The following is a 27,858-nucleotide window of genomic DNA, read 5'->3' on the forward strand; positions in this document are numbered from 1 at the left end:
TTAACATCTCCAAGCTTCATGTCTCAGATGATCATTCAAACATTGGATGGCAAAGAGGTCAATGTCGATGTCAAGCTTACTGGCAAACAAGTGATGCTTGTGCAGCATCAATTTCAAGTCACCAGCTCTGAAAATGCACAAGTGCACGTGGTCCCTGTCGCAGGGTGGGTAGGGAGCACCCTTGGAAACATCACCCTCCAAGTACTGCCACTTGACAAACCAGGCAACTGCATGCATGTCAGACAAGTTGTACTTATGGCTTGTGGAGAGTGAGCCAGGGACTTCAGGAATACTCTGGATGGTGGCTCAGAGATGCTCATCGGGGCTGTATGTGTCTTGCGCCCACTCCATAAACTTTTGAATTTTTTTCATCCTGAAGTACATACTCCCTACTGACCACAAAATAGGCACAGCCTGAACAAAGAAGTGTTTCAAGTGGAGGAGGCATTTTAACATTCCCTGTGTTTGTCAGCTTTCCAAAAACCTCATACTGCTTTTTCCACCTTTCTCCTTTATTGGATGGCATCCTCTCCATTTCGAGGTTGTTTTCTCCCATTAACAACTTGATCTTCCTGACAATTTCTGATTGGCTTTAATAGGAAAATCCATACCACAAAGTTTTATCAAGTATTTCCAGCCTGCACTCATTGCTTAGAGTCCTTCATACAATTGAGGTCAGCCTGAACCTGGCTCCATGATGCATAAACCACACTCTCCAATCAGCTGGCCACAAAGACTTTACTAAAACAGAATGCAATGTCCATCACTGCAGCTAAAAAGGAATTCTCTGATTTTTTGTCCATGTGAATGTGATAGAAATTCTGAGGCACATAGATGCCCTCAGTAGCCTGTCAAGCATTTCAATCTTGTGATGAACCACTATAGAATATGCTTTTTGAAACTCCGCCTCTTCTTTACAAAGGCGTTCTATGGTATATTGATATATTTGTGCCTCCTGATGAAATAAGTACAGTCACTGGTCATGTTTATATAGTTGGCACGTGTTCACTGAGGGTACTTTTAAAATTTCACTGTTAGCATCTCAAACTTTACCTGTTGGATTTCATCTACATCACCCCGTAAAACTTTGCTGCAATTAATTTCAGTACTAGGATTCTCTCCAACAAGCTCCAAGTGTCTTGTAATGGTGTGTGTGTGTGTGTGTGTGTGTGTGTGTGTGTATATATATATACACACACACACACACCATTATATATATATAAAATATATATACCATTTTATATATATATACCATTATATATAGATATACCATTATATATGTATACACCATTATATAGACATATATATTATATATATAGGTTTCTTCACCCATTTATCGATTGATGGGCATTTGGACTGGTTTCATATTTTTGCAATTGCAAATTGTACTGCTATAAACATGTGTATGCAAGTATCGTTTCCCATATAATGCCTTCTTTTCCTCTGGCTAGATACCCAGTAGTGGGATTGCTCAAATGGTAGATCAGCTTTTGGCTCTTTAAGAAATCTTCATACTACTTTCCATAGTGATTGTACTAGTTTACATTCCCAACAGCAGTGTGAAAATGTTCCCTTTTCACCACATCCGCATCAACATCTGCTTTTTTATTTTTTCATTACAGCTATTCTTCCTGGAGTAAGGTGGTACTGCATTGTTTCATATGTTTGTTGGCCATTTGTATATCTTCATTGGAGAATTGTCTATTCATGTCCTTAGCACATTTTTTGATAGGATTATTTGTTTTACCCTTGCTAATTTGTTTGAGTTCCTTGTAGATTTTCGATATTATTCCTTTGCCAGATGCGTAGTTTGCAAAGATGATCATGTGATTTTTGTTTTGAATTCTGTTTATGTGATGTATCACATTTATTGACTTGCCTATGTTAAGCCATCCCTGCATCCCTGGTATGAAACCCACTTGTTCATGGTGGATTTTCTTGATGATATGCTGTTGGATTCAGTCAGCTAATGGATATTGCTATGTAGTTTTCTTTTCCTTTCCTTTTCTTTTGCTTTTCCTTTTTTTTTTTTTTTTTTTTTTTTTGAAATGGAGTCTTGCTTTGTCGCCCAGGCTGGAGTGCAGTGGTGTAATCTCGGCCCACTGCAACCTCCGCCTCCCAGGTTCAAGTGATTCTCCCAGCCCCGCCTCCTGAGTAGCTGGGATTACAGGCACCCATCATCATGTCCAGCTAATTTTTTTTCTATTTTTGTAGAGACAGAGTTTCACCATGTTGGCCAAGCTGGTCTCAAATTCCTGACCTCAGGTGATCTGCCCACCTTGGCCTCTCAAAGTGCTGGGATTACAGGCATGAGCTGCCGCATCTGGCCGTTTTCTTTCTTTGTTGTTGTTGTTACGTCCTTTCTGGGTTTGGGTATTAGGATGATACTGGCTTCATAGAATGATTTAGGGAGGACTCCCTCTTTCTCTGTCTTTGGAATAGGTTCAATAGGATTGGTACTAATTATCTGAATTTCTGAGATAATTCAGCTGTGAATCCATCTGGTCCTGGACTTTTATTTGTTGGCAATTTTTTTCTTACCATTTCAATCTCGCTGTTTGTTATTGGTCTCTTCAGAGTTTCTATTTCTTCCTGGTTTAATCTAGGAGGGTTGTGTATTTCCAGGAATTTATACATCTCCTCTAAGTTTCCTAGTTTATGTGCATAAAGATGTTCATAGTAACCTTGAAGATCTTTTGTATTTCTGTGGTATGCATTGTAATAGCTGCTGGTTCATTTTTAATTGAGCTTATTTGGATCTTCTCTCTCCTTTTCTTGATGAATCTCATTAGTGTTCTATCAATTTTGTGTATCTTTTCAAGAAACCAGCTTTTTGTTTCATTCATCTTTTGTATTTTTCGTTTCTTTGTTTCAGTTTCATTTAGTTCTTCTCTGATCTTTGTTATTTCTTTGCTTCTGCTGGGTTTGGGCTTGGTTTGGTCTTGTTTCTCTCGTTCCTTGAAGTGTGACCTTAGACTGTCTATTTGTGCTCTTTCAGACTTTTTGATGTAGGCATTTAAGGCTACGAACTTTCTTCTTAGCAGCACTCTTGCTGTATCCCAGAGGTTTTAATAGATTGGGTCACTATCATCATTCAGTTCAAATAATTTTTAATTTATTTTCATCTTGATTTCATTGTTGACATGATAATCACTCAGGAGCAGATTATTGAATTTCATGTATTTACATGGTTTCAAGGATTCCTTTTGTAGTTGATGTGCAATTTTATTCCTCTGTGGTCTGAGAGAGTATTTGATATAATTTCAATTTTCTTAAATGTATTGAGACTTGTTTTGTGGCCTATTGATATGGTTTGGTGGTTTCTCCCTCCAAATCTCATCTTGAATTCTCATGTGTTAAGGGAGGAATCCAGTGAGAGGTAATTGAATCAATTGATAGGTCCTTCCCATGCTGTTCTTGTGATAGTGAATTAAGTCTCATGAGATCCGATGGTTTTATAAAGGGTAGTTGCTCTGCACAAGCTCTCTTTGTCTGCTGCCATCCATGTAAGACTTGACTTGCTTCTTGCCTTCTGCCATGACTGTGAGGCTTCACCAGCCATGTGAAACTGTAAGTCCATTAAACCTCTTTCTTTTGTAAATGGCCCAGTCTCAGGTATGTCTTTATCAGCAGCATGAAAATGGACTAATACAGTAAATTGATACCAGTAGAGTGGGGCACTGCTGAAAAGATATCCAAAAATGTGGAAACAACTTTGGAACTGGGTAAGAGGCAGAGGTCGGAAGAGTTTAGAAGGCTCAGAAGAAGATAGGAAAATGTGGAAAAGTTTGGAACTTGCTAGAGACTTGTTAATGGTTTTGCCCAAAATATTAACAGCCAAATGGACAATGAAGTCTAGGCTGAGGTGGTCTCAGATGGAAATGAGGAACTTGTTGGAAACTGGAGCAAATGTGGCTCTTGCTATGTTTTAGCAAAGAGACTGGAGGCATTTTGCCCATACCCTAGAGATTTGTGGAACTTTGAACTTCAGAGAGATGATTTAGGATATCTGGTGGAAGAAATTTCTAAGCAGCAAAGCAATCAAGAGTTGACTTGGGTGCTGTTAAAGGCATTTGGTTTTATCAAAGAACGAGACTTTATAAAACTTTACAAAATTTGCAGCCAGACAATGAAATAGAAAAAAAAAAATCCCATTTTCTGGGGGAGAAATTTAAACCAGCTGCAGAAATTTGCATATGTCACAAGAAGCCAAAGATGAATCCCCAAGACAATGGGGAAAATGTCTCCAGGGCATCTCAGAGGTCTTCATCACAGCCCCTCCCATCACAAGCCTGAAGGCCTAGGAAGAATAAGCGGTTTTGTGGGCCAGGCCCAGGGTCCCTGTGCTGTGTGCAGCCTACAGACTAAATGCCCTGAGTCCCAACCGCTCCAGCCAAGACTGAAAGGGGCCAGTATAGAGCTTGGGCTGTGGCTTCAGAGAGTGCAAGCCTCAAGCCTTGGCAGCTTTGGGAACCTCTGCCTAGATTTCAGAGGATGTTTGGAAATGTCTGAATGCCCAGGCAAAAGTTTGCTGCAGAGGTTTCCATACATCCTCTGAAATCTAGGCAGAGGTTCCCAAAGCTCAATTCTTGACTTTTCTGCACTGGCAGGCTCAAAACCACATGGAAGTTGCCAAGGATTGAGGCTTGCTAGGGCAATGTGGAAGGAAAATGTGGGGTCAGGGCCACACACAGAGTACCTACTGGGACACTGCCTGGTGGAACTGTGAGAAGACGGCCACCATCCTCCAGACCCCAGAATAAAATATCCACTGACAGCTTACATGTGTGCCTGGAAAACTGCAGACACTCAATGCCAGCCCGTGAAGGCAGCTGGGCTCTTAATCTGATAGGTTTTCCTTTATATGTTACCTGATGCTTTTGCCTCATAGCTCTTAAGGTTCTTTGCTTTGCCTGACCACATTTTTAACTTTTCTTACCAAATCCTGGCTAAAAAAAAAATTACAGCCTGAAGACATTTCTATGAAAAAATAGGGGTAAGGGAAGAGTTCTAACAAGAACTTTTATCTCCTGAACTCGCTTATCTTTTGATCATAATCTTTCTGAGAACATTGTAACTCACAGCATATTTTATGAGAGTAAGAGTAGAGGTAGTATATATGTGCAGATTAAAGATTATAAAAACAATATGTTTGTCTACCCTCTGGCCCCAAATCAAATACCCTCATATGTCAGACTTCGGGAGCATCCTGTATAATCCTCCCGTTGCTCCCAAAGAATACCTATGCCCTCACCATCATTAGCTCAGTGTTGATGTTTTATATTATTTTATCCTGTATGTATGTTTTCCTAAATTTATAACCATATAAATTCACCTTAATATAGATGACATAATATTTTATCTATGCTTTTTTGGCCTTTCTTTTCATCACCTGCATGTTGCAATGCATCTACAGGGACATATGCAGCAATAATTCATTTATGAATATGTCAAAATTAATTCACCCATTCTTATGTTAATGGTCATTTGGGTCATTTCTCCTTTTTTTCTCCCACTTAAAATAATGCTGTGAACTTTCTTGTATATGCTTCCTGATGAGTGTATGAGTAATTTCATTACTGGATAGCATGAGATCTATTACTTCAACTTTACCAAATAATCCTAAATTGTTCCCACAGGAGTGCGTGAGAGCCTCCACTGCCCAACATCTTTAGTATTATTTGTCATAATCAATTTCTAAAATGTATATATTAGTGAGAAACATTATTGTCAAACCATGTCGTGTTTTTAATTTGCTTTTCCTTAATTATCAATACCATTTCTTTGTAAGTATAATTACTATGTAACACATTAGGAAAAGAATTACTGAGCATACTTGTGAATCCTGAGTTCAAAAAAGCCTACTGCAATTGTATCATGTTTTCATGAAAGATGGGATGGTCAAAATGTCATCTGAATTTGTCAGACTAGAGGCAAAGAAGCTGGGGGTTTGTACTCTTGAATGTGATTATGGACTTTGGCCAGCACTATAGGGGGATTGATATAAACCCTCACGTGTTTCTGGCTCTCTATTCAGGCAATGAAACTCCTGCTGCTAAAGGGTCATCTACCATAGAAGAGTAACAACTGGGCCAGTAGAGAGAAAAGCACACTTTGAAGCAAGCAGAGAGGTACACAGAAATAGTAACAGAAATTTCAGGGCACTCATCTGCACAGAGTACCAACGGCATCCTCTCTAGAAGCATCTTGGTAGTTTGGTAAACGGAAAAGGGGTTCTTACCAAAGTGTTCAACTTAGAAGGATTTCTCTATAGCTATCTTTAAGGACTGTTCTATACCCATTGTCAGAAATGTGTTGACCAGTCACATCAGTGAAGACATAGAAACTATGTATATTAGATATGAAGATAATTTCAAACTAGGAAAAATAACAAACACAAAATAGGCCAAATTAAGTTTTAAAATGCCGTTAATAGGCATGATTAGCAGACATGAAGAAGACAAATCTAAAATCTTTTATTTATATTTTAAAATTCACTTATTTACATACAGAAAGGAGAACAGATTTAGAAATTGATAGTTTTTTATTGACCACATGCTTAGGTAAGTTAACAACTATGGCGAATTTGCTAAAATAACATAATGAAATAACATACTCCTTTAATGGAAGGAAACCATCTTAATCAATTTAGATACATTCTGTTTGTAACACATATAGAGGTTATTTGCCTTGGAATGCCGTGGTTTTTAAGAGATAATGTAAAACAAAAGTCAGAGCAAAAAGGAACATGAGGATGAAGATGGGATTTTGAAAGAAGAATAAAAGTCACAGATCTGGGGGATATTTAATCTGGAAAAGAGATTTTTAAGAAAGAACACTCATCCATAGTTTCCTAAAACTTTTCACAGGCTTTTTTCTTAAAATGAAATCAATAAAGATAGTATAGTGTCTTCATTGTGAAATTTAACAAATATAATAAATCAAACACCCTATGTAACTAACTTATTATTCATGAAATAAAATACGATTAGCTCCTATAAAAGAAACAAATGTATCTCTTCCCAGTCAGAATTGCCTCTTTCTGAATAAAGTGAATCTTAGTATTTACTTTTTCCCCCCTGGTTCTGCACTAATGTATCCATCAAACTATTACCTAGTTGCTCTTTTTTTTTTTTTTGCTTTTGAATTTTTTTAAGGGGAATCATCTATATTGTTTGAGGAATTTATTTATTTATTTATTTATTTATTTATTATTTTTGAGATGGAGTCTTGCTCTGTTGCCAGGCTGGAGGTGCAGTGGCGCAATCTCGGCTCACTGCAACCTCCACCTCCTGGGTCCAAGGGATTCTCCTGCCTCAGCCTCCCAAGTAGCTGGGACTACAGGCATGCACCACCACCACACCCAGCTAACTTTTGTATTTTTAGTAGAGACAGGGTTTCACCATGTTGATCAGGCTGGCCTCAAACTCCTGACCTCAGGTGATCCACCTGCCTCGGCTTCCTGAAGTGCAGGGATTACAGGCGTGAGCCACCGCTCCTGGAAGGAATTTAATTTTTTTAATTCAGTGTTTTTGTTTTTAAGATTTTTATTTTAGTGAAACTATAATTTATTCATTTTTATTGTTTGCCATTTAAAAAATATACCACATTTTAACTATGTATATTACTATGGATTAGCATTTGAGTTGTTTTGAATTTTTTTGTATGTTACAAACAATGCTGCAATATTTCTGTGCATATGCACATTGAATTCTTTAGCATATATTTCTAGAATTAGTAATGGCAGGTCATCTCACTTTGGTTTTCTGTTCTGGCTATGGTATTTCTCTTAGCTCATTTCTTCCTTCTTTTTATGTTGATTACTTTTTGTCATTCCATCCTTTCTTTCTCTATAAGTTATAGGCTCTACTATCTTTTGAAATAAGTAGCCTAAAACTAAAATACATATACTGAACTTATCGTAGCTTACTGTGGTCATCGTCTTTACCCTTCTGACAGGCATCACAAATTACCTTGAACTCTTTAACACCATTTCTTTCACTCCTTTGCCTTACAAGATACTGCCATAATATTTATCTTAAAAAAATTACTACTAAAAAAAACCTTGTAAGGATAAATTATTACTGTTTAATAAGCTAGCTTTCAGTTCAGTTACATTTATCACTCACTTCCTTTAAACTTCTTAGACCGCTCTCCTATTCGGTATAATTTTACTTGCCTAAATTATTTTCAAAAGTTACAATCTTCTGGTAGAATATGCTTCTGTTATTTTTTTTTTTTCTGAAAGTAACATTGTTTTTCAAAGAGTTTGACATGTATGGAATTCACATTAGAGAATATTTTCTTCCGGCACCCTGCCTATTTAATTCCACTGTATCTTCCATTGTTGCTGCTGGGGTGTAAAAGATCATTGTAACCGCCACTTGCTTGAAGAAACTCTCTTACTACTTAAAAGATTTTCTTTTTGTCTTTGATTTCCTGCAGTTTCACAATGATTTCTTTAGGCATGGAGCTCTTTTTTTATCTATACTGTGTGGGATTTGTGGAGCTTCATAAATCTATGGATCTGTATCTTTAAACATTTCAGGACAATACTTAGTAATGATATTGTAAACACTGCCTGTGACTTATTCTTCCCTCTTATTATCTTCTTCGGGAAAATCCCCTCCCTCCTTGAATCACATGTTATATATTCTCATTCTAATCTCTATGTCTCTTAACTTTGTCAACATTCAATGTTTTTGTCTCTTTGTGATCATTTTTGATACTTTCTTTGGAAGTATCTTTCAGTTTACCAACTGTCTTGTCAACCGGGAAAAACCTGCCCTTAAACCCATCCAGTGACGTTTTTACTACATTTTTTTTTCAAAGTTTGATTTTGTTTTATTCAGAGCTGCTTTTTTACTTTTTTGGAGCTTTATGGTTTCTAGGTCGTTCTTTCAAAATTGCCTTTAGAATTATTTATTTTAAAACTTGGTCTTTCGGCTTAGGATTGACTTGGCAATAGGAACACTTTTACACTGTTGGTGGGACTGTAAACTAGTTCAACCATTGTGGAAGACAGTGTGGCGATTCCTCAGGGATCTAGAACTAGAAATACCATGTGACTCAGCAATCCCATTACTGGGTATATACCCAAAGGATTATAAATCATGCTGCTATAAAGACACATGCACACGTATGTTTATTGTGGCACTATTCACAATAGCAAAGACTTGGAACCAACCCAAATGTCCAACAACGATAGACTGGATTAAGAAAATGTGGCACATATACACCATGGAATACTATGCAGCCATAAAAAATGATGAGTTTGTGTCCTTTGTAGGGACATGGATGAAGCTGGAAACCATCATTCTCAGCAAACTATTGCAAGGACAAAAAACCAAACACCGCATGTTCTCACTCACAGGTGGGAATTGAACAATGAGAACACTTGGACACAGGAAGGGGAACATCACACACTGGGGCCTGTTGTGGGGCAGGGGGAGTGGGGTGGGATAGCAGTAGGAGACATACCTAATGTAAATGACGAGTTAATGGGTGCAGCACACCAACATGGCACATGTATGCATATGTAACAAACCTGCACATTGTGCACATGTACCCTAGAATTTAAAGTATAATAAATATATATATAAAAAAATAAAAATAAAACTTGAAGTAAAATATTTCTGCAAAAGAGATATGGGAATTTAGAAAAAATTATTGAAAATCAAATGATATCCTATAATTACATAAAGATGAATAAACATTTTGAAGCTTGCTCTGCTGAATTTTTCTCATTTTCTCCTTCACACTAGTTTTCACAATTTTTAATCCTGATTTGAAATCTAGTTTTGACTGTATCAGTGGGGTTATAGATTCACTGAATTCCACCGTGTTTGTCCATTTGGAGGCTCTGGAAGGAGCTAACAGAATGCAATAGTTTGAATGTGGAAATATAATCCCCAATGCAACAGAGTTTAGAGGTGGATTTTTTTTTTTTTTTTTTTTTTTTTTTTCGGAGAAGACAGAGTTTTGCTCTTCTTGCTCAGGCTGGAGTGCAATGGTGCGGTCTCAGGTCACTGCAACCTCCACCTCCTGGGTTCAAGCGATTCTCATATCTCAGCCTTCCAAGTAGCTGAGATTATACCACGCCTGGCAAATTTTTGTATTTTTAATAGAGATGGGGTTTCACCATGTTGACCAGGCTGGTCTCGAACTCCTGACCTCAGGTGATCTGCCTGTCTTGGCCTCCCAAAGTGCTGGGATTACAGTGGTGAGCCATTGCACACAGCCTAGAAGTGGACTTTTAAGAGGTAATTAGATCGTGAGGGCTCTGTTCTCATGAATGGATTAATGCTGTTATTACAGGAGTGGGTTAGTTACATGGGATTATGATGTGGTACTTCACTTGCCCTTTAACTTACCACGATGGGAAGATGCAGAAAGAAGGTCCTCACTAGATCCAGTCACCTCGACCTTGGCCTTCCCAGAACACCATAAGAATAAACCTCTGTTCTTAATAAGTACCCAGTCTCTGGCATTCTTTTATAGCAGCACAAAATGGATGAATACAGAAGACAAGATGAGAGTGAGAATAAACTATTCATGTTTCTAGGTCTTTCATTTAATTTCATCAAGGGCTAGCTGTGTCACTCGGATGAAGGCCAACCCTCCTGTTCAACAGCCTATGCTACAGCTATAGTGTCTAGGATATGCTGGTAGCTAAATTATTTGCCTCATTAGACCAAGTGGTGATACCAGCTCCCTTACTGCGAGTCACTAACACTGCACTAGTATGTGTTGGTTGACCTTACCTCTACACATACCTTTATAACAACTAACAACTGTTCCTTTATTAAACTTACCAATTATCTGTTCCTCTTTACTAACCTTATTTTCTGTTGAGACCCTGATTTATATGGACCTAGAATGGCACATTACTTTTCTATCAGTCAACGTTCAATAGATAGATACTAAAACATTTCATAGATAATTTTTTTGGTGGAGATATATATATACATATATAGCACACATATATAAATCCACATATATATAGTGTGTGATATATATAATAGATATGCATAGATTTATATATATATATCCATCCATCAAATATATCTATATCATATATATATATATCTCCACACATATGTGTGTCTGTATACCTACCAAATATATCCATATTATATATATGCACATATATGTGTGTATACAATTTTACCATATGCAATAAATACATACACATATATGTATATATGTGTGTATATATACATAATATTTTACTCAAGGACCATTTATTCTATTAGGTTAAATTATAAATATACGTAATTATGATAAGTTCCCAAACTAATGTGTAGAAATGGAATGGACAGGAAATTGTAATACTTAAAACACACGTTAAAAATTAACAAATCTAAATCATATACTAAATATCATGTTAAAGCATAGGAGGAATAATGTAAACTTGAAATTTTAGGCCACGTAGACTAGTGAATTGGAAGTCATATTATGTTAAACATGAATAGAAGAGACAAAGATATATTTCTTAATTAATTTTCATATGCTATTTGTAGAGTTAGTAAAATTTGCCATTGAAGTCACCAAGCAATATGGCCTGCAAAGGTAGAACATAAATGAGGCAGATCTAGGCCTGAGGTACTGGTTTGGGATTAATTTGTATAGGTTAATGGTTGAAGTTGCAACATAAGTAATATCCGTACAATAAACTGGTAAGAGAATTGCCACAAGTACATATTTTTGGGAAAAAAACATTATTTATGAGCAGGAGAAACAAATATCCAGTCAGTAAAATAGATAAAAAGAAATGTAAGGGATTTAATTAGATAAGAATGATGCCATCAGCTCACTGCAAAATCTACTAATCTGCTGGTACCTTACTCACACTCTCTGTCTTCTCTCCTGTCACAGTGTGTTAACTGCTCCTGCTCCCACCCAATCCCAGTCCTTTATATTCTGGACCACATTCCTTTTTACTGCCCTGAATAAGCCCTGCCCCTGCAGTTATCACCTTTTTCTCTTGCATTGTAATTTTTTTTTTCTCTGTAAGATCACTCTTATAGGCTATAACCACGCCATTATACTATCTTTAAAAAATAGTTCACCTGATATAACAGCCCTGTGTTAGATTTGATTATATTTTTCATACAAGTCTTTCATACCTTTCTCTAGATTTTGTGGTGTATATTTCCCAGCCCTGTTCATATTGGGCTTGGCTGCATCACTGATTGTCTGATGGAATGTCATTGGATGTGACATGAGCAGAGAGGCTTGATGATCACTTCCGTTATTTTTTTTGCTCTCTTGAATTCCTACAATGTGCATGAGAAGCACATAAGACACGTAACTGCTGGCCCTTCAGCCTGTGACCTAGAATGAGGACACGAGGAACAAAACTGGACCCAACTGTAAGCCTGGAGTGTCATCAGGTCAAGACCAATCCAGTGAAGATCAGCCAAACATAGCCAATCTTCAAACAAGGGAGCATAAAAATCAATGTTTGGTGTTGTAATCCATCAAGATTTTGAGGCCCATGGCTCCTTGAGCTAAACCTGTAACATTGTTCTCTATTCTTGCTTTCACTTCTTCACTTTCCTTTTTTGTCAAGAATCATGTCCATGTCATTTCATGAAACTAGTTACACTGAGGTAATCAAAGATTGCTAGTCTGACAAATCCTGACAAATCCGAAGGTCACTCCTTAGCCTTCTTCTAATGCATTTAACATATTTGTCCACTTCCTCCTCAGAACACTTTTCCTCGGCTTCCGAAACATCCCACTCACGTGATTCTCCTGCTTCACTGTCACTTATTTTTAGTTTTCCTCTTTCTCTTCCTGGCATTTCAGTGTTAGAGCACCTGAAGATCTGGTTCTCAGTTCTTTTTTCCTTTCCATACACACTCATATTTCTCTTCTGTACATAACTTACATCCTAGAGTATTTTATCTCATCTCCTGATATTATCTATCTTTTTTTGTAATGACTAACAAATTTATATGTTTAATGTAAACCTCTCCTTTGGGTTCTAACCCACTATTAGCCAACTTCACTTGAGATTCTAACAGAATCCTAAATTTACCATATGCTTCATTACTTAAGACAAAGGTAGCATACTATGTAAGCCGCCGATATATGGGAACCTGAGGTTGGTGTACATGGGAGCTCTTTATACTATCTCGACCATTTTCTGTAAATCTGAGACTATTATAAAATAAAATATTGTGTTTTAAAATATGAGACCGCTTTTGGATAATGTACCTAAATGATAATTTGACTTAACAGTGGTAGGGAATGCAGTTACATTAGTCTTTAGGTAGCAGAATAGGCCATCTCGTTAAATATGCACTCTTTCTCTCTTTTGAGTGACTGAATCTAAACATCATGAGCCTCAAAAATGAAAGCAAAAAGAGAGAAAATTTTTTAAAATACAAACCTTATACACCTAGTATATCTATATTGGTATGAATTATACAATGACACATGGAATTACCACTTGATATATCCTGTGATTAAAAAAACACGTCAAGTCTGGATCTTTTAATTATTGTGATTTTTCTTTCACAAAATAAGCAAATATTTAATATAAAACTGATTATACAGTTGAAATTGCTAAACACTGCATTACAGAGATTTTTCTTTCCTCATCAAATACTCTTTAGTAATTCTGAAGAAATCCAACATAAACAAAGGTAAAGCTTAATCTCTAAAATTCATTCTGACTAGTAAGAATTCAAAAGATCTAATATACTTATTTATGTGACAAGAATGCAAATTAAATTACTGTTGTCTTATTCTAAAAACAATATTTGCAGGTTGTTTTCAATAGCAATTAAACCCTGTTTTAATTTTAGTATGGCATCTCCATTTGCTCAGAGTATTACACTCCAGTCAGGGCCTATTTGCAGGCCTGTTCTATTGCACAGGCTGTATGTTTCCTCCTATTTTCTTTCTCTATTTCAGCTAAGTCTCCCTTTTGTCTCATACATTTCTCTTGACACTAAAGCTATGTATTTTATTCTATTGGCGGCTTGTCCTGAAGATAATTGTAAAATCTGTCTTTTTCCAATTATGAGAGGTGTTCCATAAATTCGTTGGGGTATTTTCATTTTGAGATGTGCGCCCATAACTCCCATTAATGTTGCCCATTTAAACTTGCTTTATTGCTTTCCTTTTCTCTCTAAGTGACTCCAGCCTCCCTGTTAATGCAGTTTGTTTATAATCTCCAAACTCCCCCTTACCTAAATGCAGTCTCTCACAAATGCTCTGCATGTAGGTCATTTATTAAATTGTAAACCAAAGTAATATAAAATCAACTAGTTTTTTTGAAAGGCGGAATATTATTCTTTTTTGAATGCCTCCTGCCATGATATAAAATACAATATTTGAGCTTGGTCAACTGAGAAAGAGTAACCTTGCACTAAAATAAGCCTAGGTATAAAAATAACCTGCTTGGATTGATCAATGAAACAATGACCTGAAAAAATTGATGTCACAGAAATTATAGCCTAGATAATATTTTCTAAAATGGCATGTTTGTAATTTTACAGTTGAGGTTATATTACTAGTCTGTAAATCCATTTATAGCTGTGAATATGTAGTTGAAATATTGTAAATACATATTCTCCTGAAAGTAGCCAGTCTGTAAAACAAGTTCCTGTTTTTTTATCATTTCATCTCATTTTCTTCAACTTTTATTTTCCAACTTCTAAAATGCCTCATACTACTAAGTTGACTCATTCAGTATCTTAGTTTCCAGAACATCACTGCCCTATTGGAGTCACTGTCCCCAGCTGTCCCCAGGTCATACCAAAGAGTTTCAGTTCTCTCTCAATTGAGTTTTCCATAACACATATAGTTTTATAGATATTGCATATTATTATGTATGTACACATACATCATGGACCTTGTCATCACCCAGGATATACAGTTTTTAAAACTGTATGTTGGTTGGCATTACATTTTCTTTACTGCCCTATGATTAATGTTCTAGCTAACCTTTTTGTCCTTTGATGAACTATTCTCCCAGGTTATTGCTTCCTTGAGATATCATTTAACAAGTTATTTGGCTTGAATCTTGTGACCACCATGTGAACGCCTAGGTCATGCCTTTTACTACCAGCTTCCATTTATTTGCTACTTTAACGTTTTACCATAGTCATGCAGTCAATATAAACCTTGGGTACCCCTAAGCATTTCATTTCTTGGATTCTGCAATAGGTAGCTCATAGACAGGCTGCAAGGCTCTAGTGCATGTAGATTTACAGCTTTCCCAGGAAATTTAGTTACATTTATGAATTAAAAAAAAAATCTCTGATCAACTCATCTGGGCCTTTTTCTCTTCTGCATAATCACTGTTGTGAACATAATTCTCAAGCTCCTCTTTCCACGGGCTGTACTCTCAGCATGTTGCCCAGCCTTCTCCTTCACCGAAGTGCAAACAGTAATGTTTTCTTCTTTCCTCTCTTCTCTCAAAACTAAATTTCATCTGCAGTTTCTCTCCTGCCAGGGTCAGGTGAAACTATCCCCCATCTATACCCAAGGTTGCCATTTTCTCCTTCTTCTAGAATCATACAAAATTAGTTTACTTCTCTCCTGTGCTTTTAGTTTTTCTAAATTATGTCTCCTCTTCCTTCGTTTTCTCTTTCTCCTCCTATTGCCGTAAATTCATAAAATATTTTTCAGTGTTTTTAGTATTTTTAAACCTTTCTCTAGCATGCCTTCCTTTAGTATCGCCAGGTTTAATGAAAAAGACAATTCACCTTTATCGCTTCATTTTTAAACAACTCTCCACCCCACCCCCCAACCCCCGCCCAATCCACTGCAATTTGATGATTGCAGTCACCATTTTACCGTTCTTGAAAATGTTGATGGCGGCCAGGCATGGTAGCTCACGCATGTAATCCCAGCACTTTCGGAGCAGATCACCTGAGATCAGGTGTTTGCGACCAGCCTGGCCAACATGGTGAAACCCTGTCTCTACTAAAAATACAAAAATTAGCCAGATGTGGTGGCATGCACCTGTAGTCCCAGCTACTAGGGAGGCTGAGGTAGGAGAATCGCTTGAACCCAGGAGGCAGAGGTTGCAATGAGCCAAGATCTCACCACTTCACTGTAGCCTGGGCGACAGAGTGAGACTCCATCTCAAAAAAGAAAAAAAAAAAAAAAAAGGAAAAGGAAAAGAAAATGTTGATGGCATTTAATATGCAAGATTCAGCGATCTTGTACTGACCCTCTTTGGTTTAAAGTTTGCACTTGATTTTATAATGATCTCAATCTCTTTCTATGGGACACCCTCTACTCTTCATTTCTGAGACATGAATACGTTTGATTTGCCTCCAACATTCTGTCTCTCTCTCTCTCTCAACCATTTGGCCTAATTGTTCTCCTGCGTTACAGAGCTACCTTTCTAATATTTGCTAACATTAATTCTAATAAGGGACCAAAACCCTAAGGTCCCAAAACAAAACTATCACTGATTAGCTACCCAGAAACGTTACCTTCTTTCTCCTGTTTTCCCTGTTCTACTTAATCTCTAGAGTAATAATGTATTCTTCTTTTTGCTACCTTCCAAATTTTCTTATCCTTCCAATTTTACATCCAAACTCTCTGCTCTCATTTATTTTCCTAGTACAGGTCCTCTCATCTCATGTTTTAAAAAATTACATGACTCTATTTTAATTATCTTTTTTTGTAACATTTAAAAAAATTAGTTACAACTATTTTGGTTGAAAATGGTCAAAACCTAACTCCAAGTGGTTATTAAAAATAAAAGAATAGTAAATTCCAGTATGGACCAAATGACTGAAAACCCAGAAGACATTTTAGCTTTAGGCATGACTAGCTCCAAGTGTACAGATAATATATGCAGGTATTTGTTCCTCTTTATGCTTCCTGTTTGCTTACCTTTTTGTTGCCTACAACAAGGGTTCTTACTCTTTGTTCTCATAATGCTGCTTTTAGCTACATTCTATCAGTACGATCATGGGATAAATATAAAATGTCTGTTTACTGATAGTTACAAATAAGTGATTATCTATATATACTTGATTTACTATTTGCCTTATTAAAGAGATGAAAGGAAGAAATGTTTGAATTGGCCAGTTCTGAGATACAAGCCCATTCAACAATGAGAAGGGTGTTCAAACCCATGTGGTCTAAGAGACTGAGACTAAAGAGGGCCTGATACCCAAAAAGGAAAATATGTGACAAGCTAAATAACAGATCCCTGTTATATTCTAATGCACAAATCTGATATTTGGCAGGTAGAGCCCTAAATTCTGAGCCTGGCATTAAGGCCCTTCACACACTCCCCACTTCTTAGTTTTCAACAGCACAATCTTAGCCACACTGGGACTTGGGCTTCTCAAAGACAGCATGCCTGTGATGGGTATGGCTCACATTGTTCCCTGAAAACCCCCTTGTGTTCTCCATTGAATGGCAGTGCCTCCTCTATCCTACAAGGTGGAGCTCATATCCTACTTTTGCTGTCTTTCTCCAAGTAGATGTACTCATCTTCATCCCGGTGGGAATTAGTTCCTGTAGTGAACATAGTAGCAAACTCCCTACACTGACCTCCCTACATCCTTCCTTTGCTTCTTGAAGTAGGGATCATATATTGCTTGCCTTTTGATCCCCAGCCTTAGGCATAATGCTGAGAAGAATATACTTGGAAGAATTCCTGACATACAGTATAAGCTCGGTAAGTATTTGTTAACTCAAGTCTCTACAAACAGCTGAACTAGCACAAGAAGTAGCTGAAATGAGGCTTTTAACTTATGGATGCCAATTTGGGTTGGAAACAATTATGTGTTTATATTAACTTAAACTTTATGGGGACAAAATGATTTGTTTACTGCATCTTGATATTTGAAGTTCATTTCAGGAACATATTGCTGAGGGGAAAAACTACAAGGACTGGCTGTTCTCTGTTCACCAAATGTTTCAGAAACCTAGTGCAAAATGTACGTTTCTATTAGCCTTCCTTCTATTAGTGATTCATAGCTATCTTGGATTTACTTCTCAGTGTAACACTTGGCACAGTTTTCAGTTATTCAAAACATAGTAACGTCCCCAAACATTAAATAATTATTTCCACCATTTTTTCACAAACAGCTTTGTTCCCCCTAATTTTAACTGATGCTCAAACTCTCAAACAAAAGTGGCCTTTAAATTTTAATGAAAGTCCATACAAAAAAATGACATAAAATGATATATTATTAAATATAATTATATTTAAACAAAATTGTTATTCCTTTATACACTATATTTTATATGGTGTTGGTTCTCTCTGATGCTGGAAATTCATCTTTATGATCAATTAATGCAAGATGTAAAACTGAATATAGTACTTGACTTATGAACCCAGAAAACACTAAGAGCATATCTGACCCATCCTGTGCATCTATTCACAGGTTATAGCCAAGTCAAACACAGACACAAAGTTATTTTGGCAGATGATTTCAAGGAAAATGCCTGGAACTGCAATAACTATTCTATTACAAAAATTGATATGCAAGGTCATGATATGCCTGAGAATAATTTGATCATTATAGTAATTTTTACATTTACGTATTCATTCATTCAAAGACATCTAGATAAATAGGGAGGTTAAATAAGAGCTATATAAGTATGGTTATTTCGTATTCACTGTAAATTTTTGCTAGAAAGTAAACTCATTAAGGGAATGAAACATTTCTCTTCCACACATCTCCTATGCCTTCCACACATCTCCAACACCTAATACATACAAGAGGTTGGTTGGTTGTAGTTATTGTAACAGTAGTCTTCATCTTCAATATTCACCACGACATTTAAACTGTGAATCCCATACCCTACAAATTCAATAATTGTTAGTAACGAGAAAAATGTTTTTGAAAAGCCAGGCATTTGGGCTGGGCACGGTGGCTCACACCTGTAATCCCAGCACTTTGGGAGGCTGAGGCAGGCGGATCACGAGGTCAGGAGCTCGAGACTATCCTGGCTAACACGGTGAAACCCCATCTCTACTAAAAATACAAAAAAAAAAAAAAAAAAAAATTAGACGGGCGTGGTGGCGGGTGCCTGTAGTCCCAGCTACTCAGGAGGCTGAGGCAGGAGAATGGTGTGAACCCAGGAGGCGGAGCTTGCAGTGAGCGGAGATTGAGCCACTGCACTCCAGCCTGGGCGACAGAGCGTGACTCTGTCTCAAAAATAAATAAATAAATAAATAATAAAAATAATAATAAAAAATAAAAAGCCAAGCATGGTGGCTCATGTCTGTAATCCCGGCATTTTGGGAGGCCGAGACTGGGTGGATCACCTGAGGCCAGGATTTTGAGACCAGCCTGGCCAACATAACAAAACCCCATCTCTATGAAAAATACAAAAACATTAGCTGGGTATGGTGGTGGACAGCTGTAATCCCAGCTACTCTGGAGGCTGAGGCAGGAGAATCCCTTGAACCCAGGAGGCAGAGGCTGCAGTGAGCCAAGACGGCGCCATTGCACTCCAGCCTGGGCAACATGAGTGAAACTCCATCTCAAAGAAAAAAAAATATGCAATGTTTTGCAAAAACAATCTGTCTCAGTAGAGAAAGAAAATAAAATCTGAAAGTTAGGATGTGAATGAGCAAAATGTGCTGGATACAGGAAAAAGACAATCTGAGTTCATCAAATGACTCAGGATTGACTAATAATGTTGGCCAGAAACCATGATTGGTATTTAAAAGTCCAGGGAAGTGTGGTTCATTGCCTCACTGACTTTTTCTTATTTAATATTTTAACACATGATTTTAGCAAACCTGGGATTCAGTGTTAACAGTGTGTGGAATTTACTAATTTACAGGCTTCTGTTTACAATAACTACTCTCATCTTGCCAGTCATCTATCACGAGCATCTCTTCTTCTGAAACAACAGATCAGACATGTCATCTGTGATTTATATCTTCCACCAGAACTGTTACTCTTATTTCAGTTGACAAGAGTTATCTGTTTATTGCCAAACTTTGGTACAATTAAAACCACATTGAAATGGATGAAATATCCAGGGGCCAAAGCCTGTTAATTTAGGATAAAACATGGGCCTCTATTTTCACCAATTTCATTATGATTATGATCCTCACCAAAGTTGGAGAATCGCTGGATTACTCTTTCTATTAAAATAAATTTAAACAAAAGAAAATAAAATAACAGGCACCTCCCTCTCCACCCAATTAATCAAGTTCAGGTAAAAATTCTTTGTCCTAAAAACTTACATATCTAGCAACCAAACTTGCCCTCTGTTGTTCACCAATACTCTCCCATTTTTACGTATTTTCTTCCACATTATATTACATATTTCCATGGTTTAAACAGTTTGGATAAAAAGATAAAAACTAATTTTTTCAAAGAAATTCAGCTTAAATTAACTAATTTTAAAAATGTAACTTATAGATAAATAAGCTATAGCTTCCAAATTTTAACCAGGCTCCACATATCATATGCACAGCTGAGAAGTTTGTGCTTTAATAGGTCAGGCTTTCTTACAGTACATGAATGAGAAACCTAACTCCACTGCATACCCTATATCTAAATCTTTGCATCTCTGTTTCCTCTGCCTGGACTCATCTTCCTTCCCCACCAGATCATTTCATGGCTGATTCCTCATTATTCATACCTCAACTCAAAAGACTGATTATCTTCAGAGCATTTATTAATATCTGAAATTTCCTAATCTGTTTTTTTCACTTATATTTTGTTAATCTCTTATCTCCAGAGTATTTGTTGTCAAACATCTAGAAGTGTGCCTTACATATAACAGGTGCTCAATAAATATTTATTAAATAAATAAGCAAATAAACAAGGCTAAATGAGTAAAAAAATGTATGAATGCTTTGTCTATTAGGAGTTATCTTTCATAATTAATGTGGACTTGCATAATATTGTTCAAGTATTTTAATGTGCAGGTCTTCAAGTAAATTGGTATTTTATCTCAAATATAGGGAATTATATATCTCTTCCATTAAAGTAAATTTACAAAGTAAAAATATACTACAAAATATCAAAGATAAGGTAATATTTGATGAGTTAATTGAATCAATTGGTCAGGAATGGAAAATATTCTGAAGAACTGTCTCTACTCCCAATCAGTTGACTTAGCACTAAACTGAAAATTAGAAGACCTGAATTCTAATTATATCAATAATCTAAACTAAGTTTGTGGTTTGGGTTTGTATAAAACTAAGTGCTCAGATGATGTAATCCTGAAGTTCCATTTCCATTTCAACTTTAAGGTTCTGTGAATGAAATGGAAATGAGAAGGTAAAGATAACTTCAGCATTCTCCAGTAAATACAAAAATAAACATATTGATATGGTTTGGCTGTGTCCTTACCCAAATCTCACCTTGAATTTAATAATTCCAATGTGTCAAGGGCAGGACCAGATGAAGGTGATTGGATCATGGGGGCAGTTTCCCGAGTGCTGTTCTCATGATAATAAGTGAGTTCTCATGAGATCTGATGGTTTTATAAGGAGCTTTCTCCTTCACTGGGTGCTCACTCTCTCTCTCCTGCAGCCCTGTGAAGAGGTGCCTTCCACTGTGATTACAAGTTTCAGGAGGCCTCCCCAGAAATGTGGATCTGTGAGTCAATTAAACCTCTTTCCTTTATAAATTACCCAGTTTGGGGTATTTCTTCATAGCAGCATGAGAACAAACTAATACACATATGTTGCCCAAAGAATTAATAAATCCTCAGAGTTTTTACAAAGCTGATAAAGTTTGCTTATAATCTACATTCCGTAAGAATTACAGTAAAACCTCTTGTTTGTATTACACTTTGGTTACAATTTAGAATTTATTTAATAATTTACAAAGTACTTTCACCTACATTATCTTAACTGATGCTGGCAACTATACATGTATGCACACAGCCCTATGTATGAACAGAGATGGTATCATTCCTACCATCCCCCTCCTTGTATCTCCCAAAATAAGGTAATCAATGTTTCTAGAAGTAAGTGGTTCCCTGACATGTGCACAGCTGGAAGTCATTGGCCTTTTTGACTGAGTTAGTATTCTAAGTGATAATATTGCTATTACCTCCTGTATGCTGGATCTGTCTGCAGCCTTATTGCATGATGGGGGTGACAGCATACAGGCACCTGTTGTATAAGATTATTATAAGCATTAAATAAGTTACTATATGTGAAGCATTTGAAACAGCATCTGGCACACAATGCTATTCAGTGTCTCCTCTTAGTTTTGATGTTGCTGTTACATATCCCTGAATACTATTGTCCAGTTCCTTCCATTTGATTCCACTCTGCCCTGAAAGGTAACTACTGTACTAAATTCCATTTAAAATTTTGTGTTCATTTGTAGAGTTTCAGTACATATGTATCTCTAGTTTTAGCAAGTATATGTGTATTTATTACATTTTAAGATCTTTATGGAGCTTTACTGCATATAAAATTGGTGCTTTATTGTACAGTAATAATGCTTTTTTCTACCCAATACTGGTTCTAATGTTATCTATAGTGTTGCATAGAGTTGTTATTTATTCTTTTGTATATCCCTATGCTACTTCATGTGTAACTATACTAGAAATTAATTTTCCCTCCTCTTATAAATATGTATTTGGTAATATTGATTTTTGAATAATTTTTAATAATGCCAGATTTTTCCTTTGGTACTATTTAGTATAGTTTATCTTTTTTTCACCTGTCTACTGTCATCCTTTACATAATTTTATATGTATAATCGAATGGAATAAGCTGAGGGTCCATTTTGGCTTGACATATTTGGAAAACACACCCCATAAAATGTGTGACTTAAAGTAATTCAAGTATTTCAATTCTAGTAGATTAAGTACAATGACAATTATATATTTAATAGGCAAAGTCTTCCCTTTAATAAAATAAAGCATGTAGAACTGTTAATAATACCTGTGATGTGGTTATTAATATTTAAAACTTTCAAATGAAGCTATTATCAGGGTAGAACTGGCCACTGAAGAATTTTTATTGCACACTTGACATTGTGCCAGAAATTATTATTGGCAGATATTGTTAAGTGATATATTTCTTTTAATATATTTGAACACATTTAAACTAACGTTAAGAAAAACAAACCAACATAAATTTTATTTATTTTTTTAGCTATATGATCCTATGTTTTCTTAAAAATTTTAAGTTTAGGGTACATGTGCAGTTTTGTTATATAGGTAATTCATGTCATGAAGGTTTGTTGTACAGATTATTTTGTCACCAGGTATTAAGCCTAGTACACATTAGTTATCAGAAAACCGAATTCCACATATTCTCACTTATAAGTGGGAGCTAAATGATGAGAATGCATGGACACATAGAAGGAACAACAGACACTGGGATTAGAAAAATTAACATAAATTTTAGTCTAAATGATTGTGCAGAACTCATAGAAAATAAAGAAGTGACACTAAAGTCACATGTAATAAACTATGAAATAGTAGACAGAAACAATATCTCATGGCATGCCAAGGGTTTGAACTAATCACACATCACAGAGCTTCACTAACCAAAATGTTTTACTTAGTTTTGGAGAAATTTCCTTTCATCTGAAAGGAAGATGATTATCTTTAGACAGTCAATTATTTTTAAGTTATCAACTGGGTACTTTCTTTACGTGTGTAATTTAATCCTTACATCTCCCAGATGCGATGTTACTCCATTTTACAGCTGTGAAAAATCAAATGAGTCTAGAGGCCCTAGATAAACCTTTCAAAGGGGTAGATTTTAGGAAACAAGGATGGGGTGCAAATGCGGGGTGATTTCACTGCAGTCTCATTTTCACCTCTGAAAGGAAGAAATTGGATATACTACGCTGAAGAACAGTGCTGTCTCTATTACTAGAAGCTTTCTCAAAAATTTAGACGGCAATCATACAGCAGTTGGATAATCAGTATACAAGACATGTAAGACACAATTAAAGGGAACAACTATATATGCAAATCAACCATTAAGTAAAGATTTAAAGGACTTATTTTCCTTTTAATATTATCAATTGAATGAGATGGTCATTTAAAATAATTATTTCCAATTATTAAAGAATTCATAATTTACTGATGCATATCAAAATAATTAGCTGTCAGAAAAGAGAAAAGCTTGTGAAATTCTGTAAAAGGGCAAGACTTCTCTCACCTATGACTTGCTTTGATTATGTTGATTCAATAAATGCCACAGAGTTTTATTCAACCAAGAATTTATGCCTCTCATTACTACCAAGTGATAGACTCAGTGTTTGGCTTAATATTGATACTCTATTGAGTTTAACCATGTGAAATAAAATAAACCTGGCATTTCAGAATAATCCAGTAATTAAGGAAAACTATCATTAGCTTATAAATAACTAAAACAAGTACAAACAAAAGGAAAGCAAGTAACTACAAAATGAAGCTTGCTTCTTATCATTTCCTCCAGGTTCAAGGTCATCTTATCAACTATTTGTTGTTTTCCTAAAGTAATAATCAAGCCTCGTATGGAATGAAACCATAAAACTCATGAAGAAGATTCAAGAAAAGACATGAGTGAGAGAATACTGTAAATAATAATTGTCAATTAGGAACTAATATAGAATACTATATATTTCCCACAAAACATACTCTTCCTTATGAGATGACAGGTGATACACTCTCATGTCAATAACTATGCATTACAGTTACTTCTAGCTAACACCATGTTTCACTTATGATACACTATATTATATTTGGCATTTTGTGATGTCAGTTCCTTTGGGATTACAAAAAATAATACCCTCATTAACAGAATTATAAATATTTGAATGCTGTGTGAACATTTAACTCATATCTGCCAATCAAAATGGGAAAATGTTCTTTATTGATTGGAAAAAGGATCTTGTTTGGAGATAATTGACTCTGAGTCTTTCATTGACATAATACCACCTCCGGAAGAAACATACACTCAACTTAGAAAACAAAGCTTAGATGTAAGAGGCTGATCACTTTCTCCTTACTCAAGCACATTCCTATTGACTAGATGAATATTCTGTCTGCCCATGAATTAAAGGATTATAGATCATCAAGTCCATTTTGGAAGTTTAAAAATGTCTTTAAATAAGAAGCCTACCCAGAAACAGGGCACAAGAAATACAGAAAACCATAAATCTCTCATAGAAAAAGATGTGGATGGGGTAACCAACAAAATAGTAACTATTGAAAAAAAAAAAATAAATGCATGCATAAGTAAGTATTTTACCACACTAAAATAGTTACTGCTAAGATGTCGGTAAAAACGAGATGTTGAGTTTGGGAAATGTTAAGTTTCAGATAAGCAACCAATACAACATCCAAGTAAAAATGTCCAGTGGCATTAGATTAAAAGAACTTGCTGTTTAGTATTGAGGTAGAGTGGTAGCATACAGCCATACCTACATATATGTACACACATGTAGCTGGAGAAGAGAAGCCTGGTGCTGAAGCACCAGGGGATTACAGCCCTAAATATCAGGGAAATAAAACATGGCAGTAATGAAAACTGAGATACAATAAGAAGTGAGGTAAAAGCCAGGCAAGTGTGGTTACTCAGAAGGCAAGGAAAGAAATGGTCCAAGGGGGAGGGAGAAATCTACTGTTTAAATATTCTTGGGGGTCAAATAATTTGATCTCAGAACTGACCTTGTGGTTTATGACAGGACTTTAATAAAACCAGATTGGGGGAGTTATAGGTATGAAAATAGGATTTTATAGGTTTCAAAAGAGAAAAAAGAGATGAACCATTATAGATATTAAATATGGACATCACTTTTAAGGAGTTTTCCGGTAAAATGGAACAATAATTGAATTGTTGGTCCAAAGAGAATTGGCTTTACCAAGAGTGATTTCATGCTAATGGGAATAATCCAGAAGAGGAGTGATCCTAGTGAGGCCAGAGAGAGAGAAGCATATGCAAACATGAGGGCTGTAGTGGGTGAGAGCCAAGGGAATCTAGTTCACAGGCGGAGTGTCTGGTCTCTCTTAGGAACACAGACAATTCACCATAGCAATGAGATGGAAGGAAGAATATGTCAGCCATGTTTCAGAATATAGGAAATCCAGAGTGTGTGGACTGGACACAGAGTAACATCCATCCAGGCTACTGTGAAAATGACAATGATCATAAAGTTATTGTTAGGTGGTAAGTTTTCACAGGTAGTGAATATCAGCTATATCTGGGGGGTGGGGTATTGAGGCATATGCTATTTATTGGGTTCTCCCATGCCCAGCACTTGTGAATATGAGAACAGAATTGACAGAGTTATGTTCATGATCACAAAGCTGTGATTCTTAACACCAAACATTCCTTATCCAGAACTGAGAAACAGTAAACTGTCCCAAGCCACACATGCAGCTACAGAGAATCTTGACCTTTCAGAAATGACTGAGGCTCACCTTTCTCAGATGAGCAATCAGCTCACTTTAATAGTCTAGACATCAATCAATACACTTCAAAAGGGAAGGATATTACCCCCTCCCTTAAAGTCTTAAGAGAGAAATCAGCATCACTAAAACTGAAGTGTCACAAATGCATAAAATATTCAGTGAAAATATTGCATCTAAAAAAACCTTCATTAAAGATAAAAACACCAACCAACATGCTCTCATGTTGTGGGCCAAGGGGTCTGCCACCTTGGCATGTAGTCCTCTGGGGAGCCATGTGGCAGAGAGGTCTGGGCACTGTTGTGCTCACCCACCTGGCGACACAGGTGTAAATGTAACAGAAGGCACACTTTGGGCTCTCATTTGCTCCAAAGTAAGAGAGATATGCCAGCAATGAAAACTGAGAAATAATGAAATACTCCCACATCCAAGATGGCCTTTGACCCTAGAGGGCACCCCTTCACCATCAGCTCTAGTCAATGACACTCATGGGAGTGGCTGGAAGTGAGACTTCCCTCTCTCTTCTGGGCTCCTTGATCACCCACAGGTGATGGTTAATTTTATGCATCAACTTGGATGTTGTTTTTGGATGAGATTAGCATTTAAATCAGTGATCTTTCAGTAAACAGACTACCCAGTATAATTTGATAATTTGATGGGCTTCATTCAGTCAATTGAAGGCCTGAATAGAAGGAAAAGTTCTGCCTCTGGGAGCAAGAAAGAAGCATCCATCAGGCTGGCTTTGGACCTCAGCTGTACTGTGCACTCTGAGGTGTGGAGCCTGCCTGTCCACACTGCAGATTTGGACTTTCCAGTCTTCTTAATTGCATGAGCCAATGTTTCATAATAAATCTCTTTCTCTCTTTCTATACATTCTATTAGTTCTACTTCTCTGGAGGATCCTGACTGAAGCACCCACAAGAAGCTGAAGGGCCTTCCATCAGTCCCTCATGAGACGCAGAGAAGGAAAAGGTCTGTAGCCCAAGGGTAATGTTCTCAGACAATAGCACAACCTCACTCCCTGCCCCTTCTCCCCTGAACTCAAAGCTGAAGGGCTCCCCTAGAATTCTGTTTCCCTTCCTCATTCCCACCTCCCCACCTCTGAAGGCTGGGCTAATCCCAAGAGACAAGTGGGGAAGTGTGGTGGCCAACATGAAGGCCTGGTCCAGGGTCTGCTGACCTCAGGTGCGTCCCACCCCCAGCTGGGCACATGGAGGGCACACCGGCAGCTTGTCCCTTGTTCCCCACAGGCCTTGCCTGTGTAGGGGAAAGTCAGGCCATCGCTCCACCAGCCCATAGGCTGCTAGCTATGGCTGTGCTTGGGCTCTTTCCCGCACAGCGCTAGCAGTACCTTGGTGTGCTTGTTTTCCATCTTGCTCTTGGGCACTTGGCAGCAAAGGAGCCAGCCCATGAGGTCCTTGTGCAGGCAAGCATTGGCCATGGGTCATCTGCATCTCCATCTCCAGTTGTGCTCTTAACCAGTAGGCTGACCAGCAAGAGCAGCATCTCTGTTGGGGTGGCCAT

General features: G+C 36.9%; 1 pseudogene; it reads right to left on the bottom strand.

Annotated features, from left to right (window-relative positions):
* Nucleotides 1–27,858, bottom strand: LOC100606998 (annotated as a pseudogene).

Source organism: Nomascus leucogenys, chromosome 6 (assembly GCF_006542625.1).
Source record: "Nomascus leucogenys isolate Asia chromosome 6, Asia_NLE_v1, whole genome shotgun sequence".
Taxonomy (NCBI): domain Eukaryota; kingdom Metazoa; phylum Chordata; class Mammalia; order Primates; family Hylobatidae; genus Nomascus; species Nomascus leucogenys.